Genomic DNA, 8,318 nt, shown 5'->3' on the forward strand with positions numbered 1-8,318 from the left:
AACCGTATCAGTGCATCGAACCATCAGGCAAGCAACCAACCATTTGATCATATCGATACAATCCCATGTTCTCGCCCCTGCTCTCTTTTACTGCATTAAGACAACGCGATTCAAACTGCTGTGTGCTACGGTAGTTGAACCCATTTCCTCTGCATGACCTGTCATTGCCACAGTAACTAGATGAAACTCACTAGCATGTGTGGGAGTTGTTTGAGCCATATGTATGTGTTGTTCCTACCTTGCTATGCCTGCTATGCTTAGAGTCGTGTCAGGTCTGGTTCATCTGGGTGATGGGCTAGAGTGAAATGATTATGTCGGTAATGAGGGTGGTGTGGTGAACACGATTTGGTAAAGGTATCGATGAGAGGCCATGTAGGAGTACATGGTGGGTTGTTTCATTGAAGCCGACCTTAAGCACTGAGATCTGTATGCGTGATTTAAGATACAGCTACTACCATGCATTGGGCCCTGAAATATGACCCCGCTCGACTTCTTATTCACCCTAGCTCTCTGTCCAGGAGTTGCAAGTAGTTTCTGGTGTTTGTAGCCTACTGGAGGCCGTGGACAGCGCTGACCGTAGGGGTGGGCTGTGATGCGGTAGGTACGTGGCCGGGTGTACCGAATACCCGTTAGGTATCTCGGGAACCCTGTTCACATCGTTCGGGGCCGTATGGGAAACCTCGGCCGGACTCCCTGCGGATGGAACCTGAATAGGCGATAAACCTGGACTAGAGGCTTAAGTGTTTAGGTAGGTCGTGGTCTACACCCACGTCGGCTTTCGCTTGAAGTCTGCCGAGCACATGTCGTGTGCAGACGCTAAGTGGTGGAAACATGTATGAAGAAGTACACCCCTGCAGGGTTATCATAATCTATTTGAATAGCCGCGTCCGCGGTAAAGGACTACTTGGTTGCATATACAGTTCATAGACAAGTAAATGGAAACTGTTAAAAGCCTCAAGATAAGTGTGAGTGCCGAGGATGGCTCTTCCGTAGGAAGACGGAGGTGGATCCTCGGTAGTGTATTGAATTGGTGAGTAGTGGACTCGTGTGCGCAAAACCATTTCAAGTTGGAGTATCGTAGGATAGCCTAGCCAAGAGTCAAAGCTGGCTTGCTGCAATAACTCCACCAACCCTTCTTGATACTATGCATGTATGTAGGATCTGATGTAAGTCTTGCTGAGTACCTTTGTACTCATGTTGCTATAATCTACATTTTTACAGAAGACGCTGCAACCCCTTCTGATGGGTTCTATGTAGACGTTGACATCAACGAGTAGGCTAAAGACCCAGGTGGTGACCCTGAGCTTGTGAAGGACCACGTAGTATAGTTAGGCTTTCCAAGCCTCTTTTATTTTACTAGTTGTCTGTACTCAGACAAGTTACTTCCGCTGCCGGTTTGTATGACTGTATGACTTGTATGTGGGGTCGTGAGACCCGTACCTTTGTGTATGTTATGTATGGCTCACTGAGCCTTAAATAAAGTAATTGTGTCATAGAGTCATGTTGTGATGCTTCGTTGTATTTGCACATATCGAGCATATTGTGTGTATGATTGAAATGCTTGGTATGTGTGGGATCTGACCATCTAGTTGTTTATCTTTAGTAGCCTCTCTTACCGGGAAATGTCTCCTAGTGTTACCGCTGAGCCATGGTAGCTTGCTACTGCTCTGGAACACTTAGGCTGGCCGGCATGTGTCCTTCTTCGTTCCTGTGTCTGTCCCTTCGTGGAAATGTCACGCTTTGAGTACCGGAGTCCTGTTAGCCCGCTACAGCCCGGTTTACCGGAGTCCTGCTAGCCCAGTGCTACAGCCCGGACCCACTTGCTGATGACCGACACGTTCGAAGCTGGGTCATGGATGCCTGTCCCTGTAAGTCTGTGCCACTTTGGGTTTACGACTAGTCATGTCAGCCCGGGCTCCTTATCATATGGATGCTAGCGACACTATCATATACGTGAGCCAAAAGGCGCAAACGGATCCGGGCAAAGGTAAGGCGACACCCGTGGGAATACCGTGCGTGAGGCCGCAAAGTGATATGAGGTGTTACCGGCTAGATCGATGTGACATTGAGTCGGGGTCCTGACATGGGTGGTGAAATGCTGGAGTTGGCCGCCGGCTGTTGTGTTGGTGCAGTCCCCGGGCCAACTACTGCAGTCCCCGAGCCGGGTGTGCCAGTCCCCGAGCTGGCTACCGAAGTCCCCGGGCCGACTACTGAAGTCCCTGGGTCGCCTACTTGGTTCTTCGAGCCGGACCCGGCCGCGTCGGGGTCAGGTGGTACGAAGATGGAATCGGATTCTAGAGACGGCTTGATGGACGGCTTGAGGAAGCGTTGTAGAGCGACGCCGGTTGGTATTGCTTGCCGAGTGGAGCCTATTCGAGCCAGGGCATCGGCTGGCTCGTTGTCGGCTCGCGGTACGTGGAGGAACTCGCATCCTTCAAAGTATCCGCTGAGTTGTTGAACCAGGAAGCGGTAGCTTGCCATATTTGCGTCCTTGGCGTCCCAGTCGCCGGATGATTGCTGAACCACCAAGTCTGAGTCGCCATAACATAGGATCCGGCGGATGCCGAGTTCCTTGGCAAGCCGGAGCCCGTGTATGAGTGCCTCGTATTCGGCTACATTGTTGGAGGCGGCAAAGTGAATCTGCAGCATGTATCTGAGCTTGTCGCCTTTAGGAGAGGTAAGGACGACGCCGGCTCCCAAGCCAGTGCGCATCTTGGACCCGTCGAAGTGCATGCGCCAATGGGTGGAGTCGGGAGCCGGCGGCAGGTACTGGGTCTTGGCCCAGTCGACGAGGAAGTCGGCCAGTGCTTGGGACTTGATGGTGGTGCGGGGCTGGTAGAAGATCGTGTAAGGGGCTAGCTCGATGGCCCATTTCGCCACCCGGCCGGATGCATCCCGGCTGCCTATGATCTCGGCCAGCGGGGCGGTGCATACGACCGTGAAGGGATGCTCTTGAAAGTAGGGCTTCAGCTTCTTGGCGGTGAAGTACACGCCGTAACACATCTTCTGGTAGTGCGGGTAGTTTTGCTTTGAGGCGGACAACACCTCGCTCAAATAATACACTGGCCTCTGGACCGGCTGGGCTCGGCCTTCTTCTGGGCATTGGACAACGATGACGGTGCTGACCACCCGGCTGGTTGCGGCAATGTAAAGGAGCATGGGCTCTTTCTCAGTCGGCACCGCTAGGACAGGCGGCGTGGCCAGCATCTTCTTCAGCTCGTGAAAAGCTTGGTTGGCCTAGTCATTCCACTCGAAATGAGTGCTCTTCTTCATGAGGCGGTAGAGGGGGAGAGCTTTCTCTCCGAGCCGGCTGATGAAGCGGTTCAAAGAGGCCAAGCATCCGGTGAACTTCTGGATGTCTCGAAGCTTGGTGGGGATCGCCATTCTCTCGATGGCCTTGATCTTCACCGGGTTGCATTCGATGCCACGTTCGGAGACCAGGAAGCCTAGGAGCTGGCCGGCTGGCACTCCGAACACGCATTTGTCGCGGTTGAGCTTGATTTGGAACCGGCGTAGGTTCTCAAATGTTTCTTTGAGGTCTTCCAGCAAGGTGCCGCGCTTCTCCGTCTTCACCACAATGTCGTCTACGTAGACGTGAGCGTTTCTGCCGAGTTGCTTGAGGAGGCACTTCTGCATGCAATGCTGAAAAGTGGCACCGGCATTTCTCAAGCCGAATGTCATAGTCAGGTAGCAGAAGGCTCCAAATGGCGTGATGAAGGCGGTCTTCAGGCGGTCAGCCGGATCTAGCTTTATCTGGTGATATCCTGAGTAAGCATCCAAGAAACTCAACAGCTCGCATCCGGCCGTGGAGTCTATCACTTGGTCAATCCTCGGCAGTGCAAAGGGATCTTTATGGCAGGCCTTGTTGAGGCTTGTGTAGTCTATACACATGTGCCACTTGTTGTTCTTCTTCAGCACGAGGACCGGGTTGGCAAGCCACTCTGGAAAAAAGACTTCCATAATGAAGCCGGCCGCCAGAAGCTGGGCTATCTCCTCCCCTACAATCCTTCTCTTTTCCTCCGATAGTCGGCGGAGGGGCTGCTTGACTGGTTTCGCGTCTTCTCGGACGTGTAGTTTGTGCTCGGCGAATTCCTTCGGAACACCCGGCATGTCCTTGGGGGACCATGCAAAGATGTCCCGGTTCTCACGGAGGAAATCGGCGAGCTCGCCTTCCTATTTGCTGTTCAGGCTTGCCCCGATGACGGCAAACCTCTCGGGGTGCTCGGGGTCAAGGGGTATCTTCTTGGTTTGTTTGGCCGGCTGGAAAGATCCTTGGGCATCATACTCCTTGGGGTCGGGGACCGGTTCGGCTGCTTGCTGGCCATGGCCATGACCCGGTCCAATATCTTCTTCTCTTCGGCAATCACAAGGGACTCGTCCAGCCGACTGCTAGTGGCAGCGCACTCGGAAGACTTCTTGTAATCGCCGGCTACGGTGATGACGCCCTTGGAACTCGGTATCTTCATCTTGAGGTATGCATAGTGGGGAACTGCCATGAACCTGGCCAAGGCGGGTCGGCCAAGCAACGCATGGTAGGGGCTCTCCAGGTCCACCACTTCAAACCAGATTGCTTCCCGGCGGAAATGCTCCTTGTCCCCAAAGAGCACATCAATCTTGATCTTGCCGATGGGTGCGCAGGACAAGCCGGGTACGATGCCGTGGAACACCATCCGGGTAGGCATGAGTTGCTTCGTTTTGACATTTAGCTTCTCCAGGGTGTCACGGTACAGGATGTTGATGCTGCTCCCGCCGTCTATCAGCACGCGGGAGAAACGGGCGACGCGTCTGTCCGTCGTGAGGGTGGCTTCCAGGACCAACGCATAAGAGCCGGGAGACGACATCACCTCTGGGTGGTCGGCCCGGCTCCAGCTGATGGGTTTTTCTGACCAATGCATGTGTCCGGCGGGGTTGGCAGCGACCACGCTGACTTCCTAGTGCTCTCGGCGTTTGCCGCGCCGGTCTTCGAGCTGGCTTCTAAAGACGATGTAGGTTGCTTGCTCGTCGGGGAATTCGTCGTGCACGGCTCCGACTGCGGGCCGAGCGGCTGGAGGCGGCGGGCCGGCAAGCGGAGGCGGCGCGAGCCCTTCGCCTTTGGAGATTTGGGTGAGCCAATGGCACTTCCGGGTTGTGTGGTTGGATGGCTTCGCGCCGCTATGGAATTTGCACGGGGCGTCGAGAGTTTGCTCGTAGGAGAAAGCCGGCTGCCAAGCCGGCCGGCCGCCCTTGGGCTTCTTGGGCGCGGGCCGCCCTTCAGGCGGCGCGTCTTCGACCGTGGCCACCTGCCGACTGGCGGGAGGCGGCGTAGGACCCTTGCGCTTGTGGTCGTTCGGGTGGGGGCGTCGGCCGGAATCCCCTGCCGGCGTCTTGGGCGCCGGGTTGAGTACTTTCCCGGACGCGTCTACCCGGAGCTCGATCTTCATCGAAGAGTCGACGGTGGCATATTTGTCTGCTATGTCCAGAAGCTCGTCGAGGGTAGTCGGCTCGTCGCAGAGGAGCTTGTGCTTGAGGAGGGTACCTTCTCGGCACCCGGCAGTGAAGTATTTGATGGCTTGCACCTCGTGCACCCCCTCGCAAGAATTGCGGAGCTCGGCCCAACGCGTGAGGTAGTCGCGAGTGGACTCGACTGGGCCCTGTACGCATAGGGAGAGCTGCCTGGGCTTGGGAGCCCGCTTGTAGGTGCTGGTGAAGTTGCGGATGAAGGCTTCGGTGAAATCTAGCCAGCTGTTGATGCTGAGAGGCTTGAGGCTGTTGAGCCAGGTCCGCGTCGTGCCTTGCAGCATGAGGGGCACGTACTTCAAGGCAACGCGCCGGTTGCCGTCGGCTATGCTGACCGCCGTGGAGTAGTCGATCAACCAATCTTCCGGCTTCATGGAGCCGTTGTACTTGGGCGTGTCTCTTGGGAGCGAGAACCCTTTGGCGAAAGGCTCATCGCGGATGCGGGGGCCGAAACAAGGCGGGCCGACATCGTCTTCTTCTTCCAGCGTCAGGGATCGCGCCAGGCGGTCGATCCGATGGCGGGCGTCGTTCTCGCCGTCTCCTTCACGGTGACCTAGTCGGCCGTTGAGAGTCGGGTGCGCCACAGGCGGCGGAGTGGGATATCTCTCTCCGCGGGGTCGAGGCGGAGGCGGGTTGCCTCGCCATTCCACGGCTCGGGGATGGCCGTCTGCGTCTCGCTCGATGGAGATTCGGGTCCGGCTTCGGCTGGCCGCCGGCTCTTTCTCGCGCCGCGCGCGGGTGTTGCTCGTAGTCGGTGTCCGGGACGTCGCGCTGTGATCTCGGCGCGGGGGAGGGCTTCCCGCGCGGGCGTCGGCTTCGTGCCGCCGTGCGGCCGCGTCAATCAGTTGCTGGATGCGCCGAGTCATGTGGGGGAGTTCTTCGGCCTCCAAGTCGTCCAACTCGTCCACGGCCGCCTGGGCGGCACGCAAGTTCTCGAGCGGAGTGGCATAGACCGGGCGGTCAACTCCCAGCATGTCGGCGATGACGGCGCCGCGTTACTTGACAACGCCGGCCCGGCTTGGCCCGCCCGGGGCTGGCGTGCCGAAGGCGGCGCGGTCAGCTTTGCGCTGGTAGGCCTCAGCGAGGCGTCTCACGGAAGCCAGCCTCCGGCCCTCTCCGAGGAGGGCGAGGCGGCGTGCCTCTAGTGCTTCGTCATCGGCATCAGCCGGGAGGGGGATGGACAAGTCGTGGCCCGTCGCGTGCGGGGCGTCGTGGGCACTCTTGTCGACCGGGCCGCCGTGGCCGATGACCATCACCTCGGTGGTGACAGTATCGCCGCCGTCGTTCCGAGGAAGCGGGTCGTTGTAGATCGCGATGTTGGTGGGGAAGGTGTCGAAGGAGGCCGTGTCGGAGTCGACAGGCATCGGGTCAGTGGAGCCAACCGACTCCAGATCCACAGCGGGCTCGCTGGAGACATGGAGCTGGCGGAGGAGGTTGGCAAGGTGGTTGGTACCCGCATCGGAGGCGAGCTCGTCGGAGATGAGGGTTTCGTCGAGGAGATCGACGAGGCTGCTCGCCGCGCAGATGCTGGTGACGCCTTGCAGCGCGTCGTGGCAAGCGCCATCGGGCGTGCCGAGCTGGCTACGATCGCTGGGGAGGAAGAGGGTTCTCGTCCAGAACAGGTCTCCGGACAACGGTGCACCTGGCCCCACGGTGGGCGCCAAATGTCGGGTGGTAGGTGCGACATATGCCAACGGATGGCTTATCATTGTGGGAGCCAGTAAGACGTCGCCGGTGCCTGGAAACGGGATGAGGCGAAGACATGCACGCCGGCGAATCTTACCCAGCTTCGGGGCTCTCCGTGGAGATAACACCCCTACTGCTGCTCTGCGGGGTCTCTGCATGATCACTAGATGGACAAGTAGCTACACAATGCTCCTTGAGCTGTTCGGTGGGAGGAGGAAGAAGGGCACGGCTAGCTTGCTTCTTCTCCTTGTGTGGTGTCTAAAACTAGCTGGTGGTCGAACCCTTTGCATGGGTGCCCTGGGGGGTTTATATAGGCCTACCCCCCGGGGGTACAATGGTAATCCGACTGGGCGCGGGGCCCAGCCGTCTGTGATTGCGCTCGCCGGCTTCTGTGCCGGCCGCTAGGGCCCGCCGACTGGTGGGTCCCGCCGGCTGCCGGCCCCTCGGTCGACAGGCAGGCCCCACTGTCCGGGACTTGGTCGGCAGCTGGCTACTGTTGCTCCATCTTGGTGACGTGGGCTTCGTCGTGGTAGGCGTGGCTACAGTACCGCCGTCCGGCGGGCGATTGCTGTAGCCTCTCCGCGTCTTGTCTCCTTAATGGGGCGTCTCCTTCGAGGAGGGTGGCAAGCCGGCTGCGGGGAGCCGGCTCTGTCTTGGGCCACTGGGGGAGGCGGGGCCGCCTTCGGGCGTCTCCCTGCCCGAAGGGGCCCACCGCCCGTGGGCCGTACTGGCAGCCCATCGTGGATGGCGTCAGGGTCAACATGGCAACAGGGTTGCGCCGGGCGGGTCATGGTCACCCGTACGGCGCACTGTGTCGGTCGTGCTCCGGGATTTGTGGGTGGCAGGCTTCACTGTAGCCACGCCCCGTCTCATCGCCGCTAGGTGGATGCAAACTTTGCGGGTATGGTCTCGACCGCTTTATGGGAGCTGGCTTCCTGGAGTCGACCTTCTCGCGGCCGGCTTCTCGAAGTCGGCCCTCCCATGGCTTTCTTCATGAGGGCTAAAGTCGGGCCGCCTTCCGAAAGCCGGCCTGGGTGATAGCCAGCAAGGGGAAGGCGGCCCCATGTCTTGGATTCTTGAGAGCCGGATGGGCTCGTAATTTTTTTTCAGAAGGGCCAGGGGAAGCCGGCTAGGCT

The sequence above is a fragment of the Triticum dicoccoides genome, chromosome 5A (assembly GCF_002162155.2).
Source record: "Triticum dicoccoides isolate Atlit2015 ecotype Zavitan chromosome 5A, WEW_v2.0, whole genome shotgun sequence".
NCBI lineage: Eukaryota > Viridiplantae > Streptophyta > Magnoliopsida > Poales > Poaceae > Triticum > Triticum dicoccoides.